At 36.2% G+C, this 16,010-nt stretch overlaps 1 protein-coding gene, 1 long non-coding RNA gene and 1 pseudogene across 2 annotated transcripts in view; 1 reads left to right on the forward strand and 2 right to left on the reverse strand.

Moving 5' to 3' along the window:
- The window catches only part of LOC128216883 (uncharacterized), a 33,934-nt gene extending 22,261 nt beyond the window's left edge, over positions 1 to 11,673 (reverse strand). Inside the window, exons 1-2 of the long non-coding RNA XR_008258153.1 lie at positions 11,261 to 11,673; positions 10,634 to 10,772 (exon numbers count right to left, since the gene is read on the reverse strand). This is a non-coding gene — a long non-coding RNA (uncharacterized LOC128216883). The remainder of the gene's footprint in view (positions 1 to 10,633; positions 10,773 to 11,260) is intronic.
- Positions 1 to 16,010, forward strand: part of LOC128216879 (histone deacetylase 11-like) — a 63,277-nt gene that overhangs the window by 28,539 nt on the left and 18,728 nt on the right. The window lies entirely within an intron of this gene.
- LOC128216882 (uncharacterized) lies at positions 1,925 to 10,627 on the reverse strand (annotated as a pseudogene).

Genomic DNA, 16,010 nt, shown 5'->3' on the forward strand with positions numbered 1-16,010 from the left:
TGTACACATCATTCCCAACAGATGTTTTTCAAGTGCTGGCGAGCATGGTTCAGAGGATGGCCCCTCAACTATCATGCTGGTTGGACAGTCACATGCTTTAGCATTCAGGATCAACTTCTGATGGCTTTGATGAAACTAAGGTCGAATTGTAAGGACCTAGATTTAGCTGTCCGGTTCAATACCAGCAGGGCAACTGTGTCTAACGTTATCAACGCCTACATATCTGTATTGCATGAAATATTACATTATGGCGTTTTAAAGGCAGTAGGAATTCCAAGCCAGCTGAAATGCAAAGGTCCCATGCCAAAATCATCTGAAGATTTCAGCTCTGCTAGAATCGCTATGGATGCTACAGAAATCATACAAGATGTGCCATCAGATATGAACAGTCAGTCGCTGTCTTACAGCAGCTACAAAAGCAGACACACTGTGAAGCTAGCTACACACCAAGTTTCATCAATATCGGTCAATGCTAACTAAAGTTATTGGGCAGAAACCATTTTTCTATTAACAGTAACAGTGACAGTAACAGTGACCTTGACCATTTTTCTATTTTAAGTTATAGTGACCTTGACCTTAGCCCCTCCCCACTCAAAAGCAATCCCAAGCTAGCTCTTCACATAAGCAACTTACACACCAAGTTTCATCAATATCTGTCAATCCTAACTAAAGTTATTGGGCGGAAACCATTTTTCTATTTTTAGTAATAGTGACCTTGACCTTAGCCCCGCCCCACTCAAAAGCAATTCGAAGCTAGCTCTTCACATAAGCTACCTACACACTAAGTTTCATCAATATCTATCAATGTTAACTTATGTTATTGGGCAGAAACCATTTTTCGATTTTTAGTAACAGGCGAGCTTGACCTTAGCCCCTCCCCCCTCAATAGCAATCCCAAGCTAGCTCTTCACATAAGCTACCTACACACCAACTTTCGTCAATATCTATCAATCCTAACTTAAGTTATTGGGCAGAAACCATTTTTCTATTTTTAGTAACAGGCGACCTTGACCTTAGCCCAACCCCTCTCAAAAGCCATCCCAAGCTAGCTCTTCACATAAGCTACCTACACACCAAGTTTCATTAAAATCTGTCAATGCTAACTAAAGTTATTGGGCAGAAACCATTTTTCTATTTTAAGTAACAGTGACCTTGACCATTTTTATATTTTAAGTAATAGTGACCTTGACCATAGCCCCTCCCCACTCAAAAGCAATCCCAAGCTAGCTCTTCACATAAGCAACTTACACACCAAGTTTCGTCAATATCTATCAATGCTAACTAAAGTTATTGGGCAGAAGCCATTTTTCTATTTTTAGTAACAGTGACCTTGACCTTAGCCCCACCCCCCTCAAAAGCAATCCCAAGCTAGCTTTTCCCATAAGCTACCTACACACCAAGTTTCATCAATATCTGTCAATGCTAACTTAAGTTATTGAACAGAAACCAATGTTCAAAGCTTGCCCGCCCGCCCGCCCGCCTGCCCAACGACAACCTCATTCTAATAACCCGGTTTTTGTTGAAAACCTGGTTAAAAATACGGTATTATATTTATGACAAACAAATGTAACACAACAAATTGCTGTGCATAAGGTCAAATTAAAAACGAGAAAAAACACCAATTGTGCATACGCCACGTGATACGGCTTTTTTGTACAAAAAGAGTTTCTGTAATGATCACAGGACTTCCCTTTTGTTTAAAATAATTGATTCAATTAACAAATTTTCGAACTTTAAAATAGTTTTCAAAGATGACAGAAATTTGTTAAAGCAGTGTTTGATAGTTAACATTGAATGTGATACACACTACTCAATCTCTTATCTTTTATCATGGCACAGTGTCAAACTCTGACAATGGTCCATTTTCAGTGTCAGCTATCACATTATTACATTCATCATTTTCATGAAGAAAATAAACTCAATAAAGTATACTAGTATCTTTATTTAAGAGATGGTAAAAATGTCAACATATAAAAATCAATCATAGAAGACATATTAATTGCCCAAGAATTGTCTTTTAATATTCTAACAATTTGCATGTCTTTCGTTGTCCAAACAACCAAATCACAAAACTGAGTGCCAGTAATATGAAGCTGTCCCTGAATTTGGTGCCAGTAGTCATGTGAGCGTTTCAAGCACATCCTGCCATCTGGAGATAAGTCTGGAAAAAACAAAGCCGTCTTTAGATCATGTCTTATGAACAAATGCTTGTTTCATTTTCATTTAAAATGATCACTTAAAGTTGCACTCTCACAGACTGACAGTTTTGACCTCTTTTTTGGTCTCAGAATCAGCTGATTTTGGAATCAATGCCTTCAATTCAGTCATAAGAGATAACTCACTATAGAACAGATCTCAATTGGTTGGAAAACTGCGGAAAATTTCATTTCTCTTCAAGCGTTTTTAATGCTTATAGCCATAGTACATCAATTATGAAAACGTTAATATGAAAACTGCGATCTGTTCTTTTGTCAGCAGTCTTACATCACTTGTTTTCTGGCATTTATGCAACAATTGGCTCATTCCAAGACAAAACTAAAAAAAATCAAAAAATCTGTGACAGTGCAGCTTTAAGTTAAATAAATAATAGTAGTTGATAGTTAACTGAAATATAATGGTATAAGCAACCAGCATCAACATCTTCCATTTAGAGATAAGATAAATCAAGTTAACAGTTTGTGATATGTGTTTACAGTTTATATCCACCTTTTTCTGTGTCAAAAATCCAGAGATGAAATTATTTTTCACTTACAGTCGAAACTCGTTGGCTCGATATCTCATGGCTCGATATCCTCGTTGACTCGAACCAAATTAAAATGACTGATTTTTATTTACTCTTTGTTCATATAAATTTCAATCGGATGGCTCGATATCTTGAGGGTCGATGTTTCTCCATGCTCGAAGTCGTTTTCGCAGTCCCAAACAAGAATTTCACACTTTGATTTGGTTGCTTGGGTCGATGTCATTTTCGCGGGTTCAGTTAAGAATCTCACACCTTGATTTGTTTGACTGGCTTCATTTAGCACAAGGCGCTAATCGATTAAAAATTGCTTGACTGATATTATAATTATTATCGAATTTAAATGGTTTAACAGTTTGAATAAACATGCCATCACTTTAAGTTATGTCTCTAATTGTTATCAATCCCTAAATTACTATGCATTTTGATATAACTTTTAAGCTATGTTTGTGTTACCCACTGTTTACAATTGCTTGTTTTCGCATAAATGTATTTTTATTATAAATAAAAAATAAAATGATATTTTCTAATAATCGAATAAGTCATATTACGAAATTTAGGGTGCGTAACTATGCCCAATAAATACTCTTCCTTCTCTTGCGGAGATAGCTTAGCCAATAACAAACGAGGAAGTACTTTGGCCGGTCCCTAGAATATCGAGCCATCGAGTTTCGACTGTATATTGAAAATCATCTTATAGAATACAAGAGATGTTTGTCAAACATTATGCCCCCCCTGAGCGCCATGTTGTCAGGATTATATGGAAAATTGAATGAAATATGCATGGACCGAAATGACAGCTGATTTGTTGCTGTTTTAAGATTATGACCATTAAAGTGTGAGGATAAAGTGTGTTATGACCGTCATGACCTTTGACTCTATGAACTCAAAATCCAGAGTCATCAGCTGGTCACCAGAAACCTAAATGTCAAGTTTGAGGGCCATGGGTGCAGGCATTGTCAAGTTATCACAAGTCAAGTTTTTTTCGTTCAAGGTCACTGTGACCTTGACCTTTGACCCGATGACCCTTAAATCATAAGGGGTCATCTACAAGTCAGATGCAACTCCAAGTCAAGTTTGAAGGCCATGGGTTCAGGCATTGTTGAGTTATCACTCGGACAACCTTTTACCATTCAAGATCACTGTGACCTTGACCTTTGACTCTATGAATCCTAAATCAATAAGGGTGATCTACTGGTCAGGCTTAACATCCATGTCAAGTTTAATGATCATAGGTTCAGGCATTGTTGAGATATCAGTGGGGGAAGATTTGTTAACTTTTTTGCGTTAAAGGTTACTGTGACATTGACCTTGGCCTGATGACCCCCAAAGTCGATAGGGGTCATCTACTGGGCAGGCCAAACCTTCATGTCAAGTTTGATGTCCATAGGTCCAAGAATTGTCGAGTTTGCTTTCAAGGTCACTGTGACCTTGACCTTTGACCCCTAAAATCAATAGGGGTCATCTACTGGTCAGGCCCAACCTCCATGTCAAGTTTGAGGGCCATGGGTGCAGGCATTGTTGAGTTATCACTTGGACAACCTTTTATCATTCAAGGTCACTGTGACCTTGACCTTTGGCCCAATGACCCCTAAAATTGATAGGGACAATCTTCTGGCTGGGCTCAACCTCCAAGTCAAGTTTGAGGGCCATGGGTGCAGCCATTGTCAAGTTATCACTCGGATAACCTTTTACCATTCCAGGTCACTGTGACCTTGACCTTTGGCCCAATGACCCCTTAAATCAATAGGGACCATCTTCTGGCCAGGCCCAACCTCCAAGTCAAGTTTGATGGCCATGGGTGCAGGCATTGTCGAGTTATCAATCGGACAACCTTTTACCATTCCAGGTCACTGTGACCTTGACCTTTGGCCAGATGACCCCCCAAAACCATAGGGGTCATCTCCTGGTCAGGCCAGTTCTCCAAGTCAAGTTTGAGGGCCATGGGTGCAGGCATTGTTGAGTTATCAATCGGACAACCTTTTACCATTCAAGGTCACTGTGACCTTGACCTTTGGCCCAATGACCCCCCAAAACCATAGGGGTCATCTACTGGTCAGGCCCAACCTCCAAGTAAAGTTTGAGGGCCATGGGTGCAGGCATTGTTGAGTTATCACTCGAACAACCTTTTACCATTCAAGGTCACTGTGACCTTGACCTTTGACCCATTGAGCCCAAAAAACAATAGGGGTCATGTCTGATTAGGCCCAACCTCAAAGTCAATTTTGAGGGCCATGGGTGCAGGCATTGTCACGTTATCACTTGGACAACCTTTTACCATTCAAGGTCACTGTGACCTTGACCTTTGGCCTGATGACCCCCAAAAACAATAGGGGTCAGCTACTGGTCAGGCCCAACCTCCAAGTCAAGTTTGAGGGCCATAAGTGCAGGCATTGTCACGTTATCACTCGGACAACCTTTTACCATTCAAGGTCACTGTGACCTTGACCTTTGGCCTGATGACCCCCAAAAACAATAGGGGTCATCTACTGGTCAGGCCCAACCTTCAGGTCAAGTTTGAGGGCCATGGGTGCAGGCATTGTTGAGTTATCACTCGGACAAGCTTTAAAATTATTTTACCGTTAAAGGTCACTGTGACCTTGACCTTTGACCCGATGACCCCCAAAATCAATAGGGGTCATCTACTGGTCAGGCCCAACCTTCATGTGAAGTTTGATGACCATACGTCCAGGAATTGTTGAGTTATCACTCGGACAAGCTTTGGTCTACAGACGGACCGACCGACCGACATGCCTGTGCAAAGCAATATACCCCTCTTCTTCGAAGGGGGCATAAAAATGAGTGAAAATACCTAGGTAGAAGTCTTTGTTTGAATGACAAGCCTCCGTAATAGTCATGTCCTTGGCCGAGAAAGGGCACTTCACCTCGATGATATCTGGTGACGTTACTGGCGGTTCCTTCTCTTGAAGGTGAACGCGGCCACCAGGTGAAGCCCAAGGAAGCCTGATTCATGAAGCCAAATGCCTGTACAATGTTAGATACACATAAACAGTCAACAGCTACAATATGGTTTAACGACACTGGTCAATTAATGAATGTACCCATACTGGGGCTCAAATCACAAACCTCTTGATAACAAGGTTGATGCATTACACAGAGAGCTAAATCTCTACTTTTTTACTTGTTTATTTATCAGCAAACTACTAATATTAAATTTCAATACTGTACAATATTTCAATACTGTACAATCAAACATTCTCGGCAATAATACATAGACTAGTGATTCTTGAATATAGCAAGTACCATTAACAGTATTATAATCATTTTCATCTCAATACAAATGTAATATACATGAAGGTCAATGAAAAGTGGTGGGAACTTAAAATGTATACATTGAAATGAGCTTTGTAACACAGATGAAGATGAATCCAATTTTGAAATTAATTATTCATATCACATGATTATCATTTGTGCATTGTGTAATATATTAACATGCAGTAACTGGTTGATGTCATTAGGTACCAAATCACATTAAAATGTACAAAACTTTACGGTACCTTACAGCATTAAGTATTTTCAATAATAAGTATCATTGGATATTTTTCATGAATCAGAAAGACATTTAAAATATTTACCTGTTTGTACCAATGTCACACCTCCAGTTCTGCAATATGCATCTAACCCATTTTTCTCATGAGTTAATCCCCACTGGATAGGCGCCCTTCTTCTGAAGATTGTAGGCGCTCAGTAGCCGTTTCTTCAGGGATGCACATAATCTGTTAATACATTATCATACTAAAGTGACATCACACATGTTATTAACAGTTGTATATAACTGAATACAAAGTATATTGCTATCATAATGCTTGGATAAAAGGGAAAAATAATAAAGATAGTTTTACAAGAGACCTATTGGTTAGTTTATCATCCATAGCTTTACCGATTGCGTTTGGAAGCAGCAATTATTTGTCCAAAGTTGGAGGCAGTGAATCGCAGCTTTCTGGCGGCTGCCCAAAGGGAGTTTTCCCTCCGTCCGGTTGTCATGAAGGCTAGCTGGGTGATCTTCTCCTGGGACAGAACAAGTGATCGCCCAAAATATGTGCGTGGATCTTCTGATGAATGGTATCCTGCGCTGACTAACACATCTTCAATCAGTGGTAATGGAACTTGTGGCGGCTTGGGTTCCTCCAACAGAATCCAGTGTAAAGCTACAAGTAGATAGTAAATAATAAATTTCATTAATTAAAGGAAAATTGCTAAAGTTAACTATTACATAAATAACATGCATACAATACACAATCGTGTGAATATGTTTACATCATTATTTTACAAGATCCTTGTTAATCAATATTAATTTAATTATTATTCTAAACATTATTATTTTGTCATTTGCAATTTCAGAAAATTTAATCAAAGTTCAGACCAAATATTTTGAATGCAGAACATTTTTTATCAGAAGAAACAAATGAAAGTATCAAAATATGGTAAATAATAAAAAGACATATTCTTCAATCCCAACTGTACAACAGTAACAAAAATCAACATTTAACTCCAACAATTTCGCAACCTGTGAAACGCCCTAACTGCCCTTGGCAGTTATATAGAAATGATCTGTCGTCTGCTGTGACAGTCCTCTTAAGAGCCCTGGATAAGAACATTTTTCGAAAGACATCGATACAGACTTCCAGCTTTTACCAGACCAAAGATTTTTTTTTGTCAACTTGGTTCTTTGCTGTTGTAAATTAGGCAAGTTTTTTACCAGTCGTGCTCAAACCATACCAAACATGACTGATGGGTCAGGCAGTATCTGCAAATCGTGGTATTTAATCTTAATTGTTCTAGTTAATCAATAAAATTTATGTTAGCATTTCATACTAATAATGTAATTATAATATTTTTACCTGTACTCTTGTTGCCTTGGGGGATATAAGTCATTCATTGTAACTGTAGTCTTTGGAGGTGCTGACTTTGGATGTTTGAGCCAACTGCATTTTATATATGTTTTGCTAGCTCTCTTGTACCTGCAAACAAATCTACAAATGATGACCACATTTGAACAACATTTATGAAGCAGTTATTTTACTATTGGAGACATATTATTGCATTTCAAATGATAAATCACTGCTATGATTTCCCCTGTACGAAATTTTCCAACCGTAAAACATACGTAAAACTTTAAATTTTACGTAAAGAATCATGGAAATTACGCCCAGAATTAAGGAAAATAAAGAACGATTTACGTGTGCTAAACACACGGAAACTGACCGTAAAAGTGGACGTAATATTTAAATTAACCAGAAATTCGGAACAGGAATTTGTATAAAATTCTGTGTGTAAAAATTTCCAAACGTAATATAAAGATAGAATTTGTGTGCCAAACGGACGGAATCTGACCGTAAAAGTGGGCGTAATATTTAAATTAACCGGAATTTTGGAACAGGAATTTTTCAAAAATCTGACCGTAAAATGGCACGTAATATTTAATGCATACATGCCATATCCCCCGGAGGAGGAAAAAATACCCCAGAATTTCGACCCATCCCCCAGTCTCCCGGAGGGAGATGAAAATACCCCGGAATTATAAAAATGTGTTTAAAATTATGCAAATTTATCACACGGTTTAATTATATATATATGCCTGTTTACAGTTATAATGCCCTTCCTGTCCTGAAGCTTAATTGGATTATCAACTGACGGTGTGTTTTAACAACACCTATTGGGCGACACTTAATAAATCAGCAGGGCACATTTCATGCATTGTTTTGATTGAAACTGACAGAATTTGCGTAAGAAATATCAATTAGACTGGTCAGATAAAAGGTTGATTTTCATTGGTAAAAACTATAATTTTTATCCAATCAGAGAGGATGTAACAAATTAAAGCGTTCTTCAAAACATGTGTCATTGTCATCAAAAGGATTAATAATTTAAAGGCAACAGTAAATTATTCAGTAAAGAAAAGGATTAAAAATAACTAATAGACAATGCTGTTCTTTGTTATGCCTCACTAATATGTTTACATACATGACATTGACCTTCATCGCAAATATCGGAAAATAACAGAACTTCCAGAAGGGAAACTGAAAGTAGACAATTCGGATGAAATGACTTTTTATTTATTTATTATGGTGGTGATGTGTTTATTTTCTGATGAATGCCAAAAGAAGATATGTTTATGAACTTAAAACAATAAATTATGCATTTGCTTTTTATCAGAAGCAAACAAATCTGACTATTTGGGAATTGAAATGCTCAGTAGCAAAAGTTTAAACATAAACCCGGTTTAGTGGCACTGGGCAAACGCTAAAGACATAGAACAAACAAGAAACATAGAACAGCACAAAACTCTACAAACTTGGTATGTTTATCAAGAATAAAAGGCATCATTGTACTAAAACTGGGAACAAATAAAGAAAAACGTTATTAAAAATAAAAGCGACTTGTATTTGCTAATCTCTCCTTCTAAATGATTTGAAAATGTAAAAGTTTGAAGAAAATGAAGTCACATACCAAAAACTTAATACATACTTGTCAAAAAATGTTTTTTTCGCCAAAAATAACTCTATTTTCATATTTCTTTCATAATCTTATTTTCGCGAAAATAACTTTATTTTTGAAAAAAATTACTATATTTTGGTCAAAAATGTTATTTTCGCCAAAACTAACTCTAATTTCATATTTCTTTCAAAATCTTACTTTATTTTCATAAAAAAACCTTATTTTTCGTATTTTAGTCAAAAAGCTATTTTCGCGAAAATAGGTTATTTTCGTATTTTAGTCGTACCGTTTTAAATGCTATATTTTATATTTTAGTCTTTCTGTTCTTTACAATCAGCTTTATTGTTAATTTCAGCTTTTTACCACACTCACACTACATGATACAAAGAAATAAAAGTGTTCACGGTTATACTGTTCATTTATTGAAAGAAGACATAACAGTACAGTAATGTGTAATACACAAAATGATGTTTGTTTACCTGCAGAATACGACGTATCTCTCATGGATGCCTGAACATTTGCCTGTATCACTCTCAGTTCATCGATGGAAAATCGTAATACTCTCCCGCTTTCTACCGCTGCTTCACTTTTTCGTGTAAGCTTCACATGACATTCGACGTATCTCGACCAGTACAATATTGATACCGGCATATTGTAGTTTGTTTGAACCCGGAAGTGCAAACTCTCGTTAATTCTCGGAGGTCACATGTTTTTCGGAAAATTTATTTTTAGTTTCTATGTTCAGTTATTTTTAAGTATTATATCATGATTATTCAGCGTGTTAATCCGTGTATCACTATTTGTAAACCCCGCTTAAAACTACGTATTTGTTATGAAATCCATCGCTGGAAACGTATATTTGTAAGGCACGGATGCGAAACAGTGGCTCCAGCTCTTTTAGGAGCTGTGTATAAAAAGGAGCCAATGACACTTCCGAGCTAGAGCAAAAGAACGGATATCATCGTAAAACGTAAGTATGACTCGTTATTTTAATTATATTATATATTTTAAAAAACAACAACACTATCTTAATACTTGTTATAAATAAAAAACTGCAACCAATCCAAATATGACCAGTTGAATGCATTATTATACAGCGTATTGGCTCAGCCTCCACGCTTTGGCTCCAGCTCCCTGGCTTTGGCTCCAGCTCAACCCAAAAAAAGAGTATAAACATGCTTATTCCGGTAATCAGGCGGTCATTTTTATTCCCGAGTGAAATTCAGCTGAAAATTGGTGAAAATGTTCTACTTTCGTTTGTAAACATTGATGTGTTTGGTGGGAGAATTGGTTTTATAACTCCATAAACAGTATGTTCACAAAATAACCCAAATACGTGTGAAGATTAAACATATTCATATGGCACTGCATTCCCGGTTTCTCAAATAAGCCCTCATAATTGTGATATTAGATAAAATAACGAGTCATACTTACGTTTTACGATGATATCCGTTTTTTTGCTCTAGCTCGGAAGTGTCATTGGCTCCTTTTTATACACAGCTCCTAAAAGAGCTGGAGCCACTGTTTCGCAGTCATGTAAGGGATATCTCTCAATATTGTCTTGTTTTAAAATCTACAAACAAGTTTAATATGATATAATATATATTTCAGTTTCGTAAGAGGTGCAGCATATTTATTGTTTACATTGGATAGTAAGCAAAGCGGTTCTAGGCTTCAGTCTCAACAGAGGCATGCATCCAAGGTTGTCCCTGCAAATGACATCAGTTACTTACATACCAACGCAACAATTAGCGTGTTTATAATTGAAGCGGTGGCCACCTAGCATGGAAAGTGGAACTATATATACGTGTTGTATTATCGGGTACTAATCTAACACTTTGTGTGTAACAGCTGCAGTTTATCAAGACTTTATTCTTGTTCCGCTTCCTATTTTACTGTAGTATGTACAAACGACATTGCGCATGAAATTAGGTTACCTTTTCGTGTTATGCGAATGATACAACCTTATACATAATAACTATAGTATGAGGTAAATGAAGTAAAATGTAGTTATCAAACACAAACCAAAAAAAAAACACGCTGAATAGATAGGTGTTTTACCTTTATAATAAATCCGATTATAAACATTCCTTAATTATGTCGGTTATTTAAAATTTTCAGGTAATACGGGTATGACTGAAATACGAAAATAGGATATTTTTGCGAAAATAACAGCAAAATAAACTTTACATTTTTTAGGTCAAATGTAGGTCACTTGGGTAAAACTAACTATATTTTTTCAAATATGTTATCTTCGCCAAAACAAACCCTATTTATAGATTTTTATCAAAATCTTATTTTCGCAAAAAATACTTTATTTTCATCAAAAACAGATTTATTTTCTTATGTAAGTCATTTCGCGAAAATAGCATTTAGTTTTACCCACGTGACCTACATTTGACCTCACCAATGTAAAGTTTTTTTTGCTATTATTTCCGCGAAAATAACCCTACTTTCGCAAAAATAGCCGAATTTCGCATTTTAGTCCTACCCGTATTTTCTGAAAATCTTATCACGTTATTAAATTTGTCTGGTTCCCAGCGTACCCTGCACAACAAGAATACGTCTGGCGCATTCGGAGCTCCTCGGCCTTTTTTTTTCAAAAACATGGCCGAGGAGTTCCGAATGCGCCTGGCGTGGCCCAAAAATGGCGACCTCCAGTCGTAACGACGTAAGACCACATTGATTTGGAGGGAATGAGCTGAATTTTGACCTTAACAAAATTTAGTGACATTTTACCTAAAATAACCTAAAATATATTTTGTTTCTTCTTCAGATTCATCAAAGGGGTCACTCATACCAACTATCTTGCATAAATAACTATGAATCACGGCACTGAATCTGAAGAAAAAAATATATTTTAGGTTATTTTAGGTAAAATGTCATTAAATTTTGTAAAGGTCAAAATTCAGCTCATTCCCTCCAAATCACTGACGAAGACGACCTCCAGTGTAAGTACAACGGATAGGGGGAAAGTATAAATGTTTGGCTGAAATTACGAAATAATAGTTATCTTATAAGTCTGAAACTGTAGCGCAGCAGTGATTTTGTCATAGATTTATTAATTTTTTAAGCAATTGCATTTTGGTTTACTGTTATAGTGTTCGGATGATGCGAATGTAATGCCAATTTCGGATACTAAACCAAACTACATACGCTTGTAGTTCATAAAAATCGAGTAAAAACACCTTACTACGGTATTTAAAACTTATAGATACATTGTCTGTGTCCTAAACTTGGCAACAATGAACTGGATGGTATCCAGTGACACCCCTTTTATACAGATAATACTTCATACTGGAGACATGACAAGTGCATTATCATACAGTCTGGTCTAGCCAACACTGTCTGCAAGTGCATCTAATCACTAATGTTTACCGGTATGAAGGGGGACCAAGAAGCTTGGGCAGTTTTGTTCATTTATACTAGTATTTATGAAAGTTATGTTTTTACTTCTACTGGTAGTATAAGATCTAAGTACATGTATACATAACAACATGAATACCATATTTTTCATTGAACGTTGGATAGAACTCCTATCCTAACTTTTAAACCAGCGCAACACACTCAACTTCTGAAATGTTGACATGTCAGGTGAAAATTATTTCGTTTACGTATTGTATACATTTAACATTAAAGGGACTCGCTTATGTTTTTGTAAAATGCACTTTAAATGAAATAGTGTGGCAAATCATTGTGAGTGTTAAACCCATGTTTCAAATTATTTGCCACCTTAAGTTTGCATACAAAATATATTTTGTACAATAATTGTATTTTTTCTGCAATTTCGATATCATGGAGTAAGATAATGAATAAAATCAGTGTTTTCAGATGCATTACTGTGAAAACTCATTTTTGGTTCCAAAACATGAGTGAGTCGTTTTAAAGAATTTCAGTCCATTAAACCATTATGCACCAGTCAAATGTAACCACGGGTCCCCCAGGTCCGGGAAATAGCGGGGACTTTGACTTTCGGTCCAGCCCAATCGTAACAACTCGGCCATCTCCGGCAAGCTTCGAGATAGACCTCGTAAATAGTAGTAAGGATATACGAAAGTGCGATGCGGCTACCGGCGATTAACACCGTTTTCAATCCGCGTAAAGAAGGCCCATTGTAACAACAAGGAAATGGATTGTGTTAAATTAAATGTGCTTGTTTAAGAGAAAATATTTATTGTAACCTCAAACAATGTTCGTTTTATGAATAATTAGATGTGTCCTTTTACATGAAGCTCTCTGTTTCCTCTAGAAAAATCATGAGCACACAGAAAATGTACTTGACAGTAATTGAAATGATCATACGGTTCATGGCATGCATGAATCATTACATCGGATTAAATGCATGCATGGACTAAATGTCAGCATTTTCTCAACAGCCATACGATTACCCTATGAAATGTAAGTTTTAAGTCATACTTTGCTTGTGTTATTTTTCACACCATGCTTTGCCATTCTAACAACATTTCTATTCTGTAAAATCATTGATTGCATTGTGCAGTTTTGTGGGTTGTGGGTGGGTGTGAGCTTGGCAGCCAGTCAGCTTTACCAGCTGAAAGTCATGCATGCCTTTACTTCAGCATTATTGGGTTTGGGCTGCAAAGTGAATGTTTTTGTCTAAACAGTTATGTGGCCATTGTGGGGTTGGGTGGGGCGGTGACTATAGCCACCCAGTAAGCTCAATTGGTAGTACCATACAACGGTCATGTGGCTATGCACCAGTCAATTGTAACCACGCCCCCTCCCCCCGGCCTTGGTACTAAGCTTTTCAGCAATGTATACCAGACCTTTTTTTATTTATACTTAAATCTATTTCGAATAATTAGCCTTTAGATCACTCTTCACACAATGACTCTTAAATGTCCAACTCCATAAAATGCAAACAAGAAAAATTTTATCAACACATCCCTTAATTTTATTTTTAATATTAGTCAAGCAATAACAGAGCCATCTGTATGCAATCCAATGTAAATTTAATGATAATTTAGTTTTTACTCCCATTTTTACTTTCATTTCTGTGCCAAGCCCTTTTAGGTGCATTGAGTATTTTGGGAGACTTCACAATCTTTCTGGCATTTAATCCCCATATATATAATATATGGCTTTAAGTTGCCATACAAATTTAAGTCTTCAAGATACTTAAGTCTCAGTCTTAACCATAAACACACAATGAGAGGACTAAAGCATTACCATGTGTCAGAGATATAGATCTTTCTATGCATTTTATTTGTCTAAATATTTAACCGGTCTCTTTAGCAATATCCTTGTGCCTCTTTGAGTACTTGGCTTGACGGTTTGGTTTTTAATACATTGTTTTGAATGTTTTATTTGCACACAACAATGATGATGATGATGACACTATGCTATGCCAAAGCCTCGATACATTTTCTTCAAATAAAAAAAGGACATTCTGAATAACTTTTATTACATCATTTGAGAAAATAAACTCATACAAACAACAAAATAAACATGCATCTGTAAAATCACAAGTCATGTTATGTGTTCGTTAAATTCAACTTAATAAAGAAAATAAATATTGGTTGTGGTAAGCAATGCTCATCACTTCTATTAAACATTCCAACAGACTGAAAAACAAAACAACACAAATGGAAAAACTGTTTGCAATTCAGCTAGTATCTTATTTTATACCTAATCAGATTGCTATGCAAGCTGGAAGCTTACAGAAGCACTCTTACTTCTGTTGCCGAAGTAGAAACAAGTACGGACATCCTTTTCCTGAGGTCATGAGAAAGTATCTTGGAGGGGCTTGAACTCACAACCTTGGATTTGAGGCTTATCCTCTAAACCACTTTCACCTAAAATACATTTTAAAGAGCCCAGTTTTCAATATGGCATTTGAAAGGATGTGCCCTATTAAAGGCTTTTCTAGAGTCTTAAAAAATTAACTGAACAAAATAGTTCTCCATCATTTGGTCTGCCAATGCCATCTGTTTCTGTTTTTGTAGTTATCTTCCCTCCTTAATATAGGAAAACCACTTTAAGCGTAGATAAATCCTTTATCATATTACCCTTTTAAAATATGTGTCTGGGTGTATCTAATAATCACAGGCCAACAGATGATTTTTATCGGCAACTTCACATCAGTATTGAGTCTTTAAATATTTGAGATGACAAGATGTTTCACTGAACGCTCTGTTTCCATCTTGCACTCATTTCCCCAAGGTAGGCGTTGCAGTTGTGTTAGATGATTTCCATGCATTGCAGGTCAATCCTCATACAATGACACTTTTGATTTCATTCGGATTCCAGTGCCTAAAATAGAAAACATAAAATACAACAGAAATAATGGGAATTATATTTTCAGATTATTTTAAAAGCCTGTACAACAACAGAAAAGTATTCACAAAATATTAAGTGCAACACCAATTTAAAGCTGCATCCTCAGTTTGACTGTTCTGCCACCTTTTTATGTTTGTCTTTTAACGAGCCAATTGGCAATTATTGTGCAAATGTATGGAAACCAGTGATATTAAACTGCTGACATAATATCAGATCACAGTCTTTCATATTCAAGATTGAAAATTTGGTATAAATGACTTCTTCTTAGTCATATAAGGCCACACATAAAAGAACATATTTCAATTGTTTGGAAAATAATTTGTTGCTATTGCTTTAAGCCATATATATTTGTGTACATTTAATTTTATTACTCCTTTGATATCAATTGAGGGCTTTTGAAGAATGACCAAGAAGAACCGTCAATCTGTGAGAGAGCAGCTTTTAGCTCTGGATTACTGGCAAATTTAAGAAAATGAAATGAAATTGTTATTATGTTTAAATTCCACTTCAATGT

Source organism: Mya arenaria, chromosome 14, assembly GCF_026914265.1.
Source record: "Mya arenaria isolate MELC-2E11 chromosome 14, ASM2691426v1".
Classification (NCBI taxonomy): Eukaryota; Metazoa; Mollusca; class Bivalvia; order Myida; family Myidae; genus Mya; species Mya arenaria.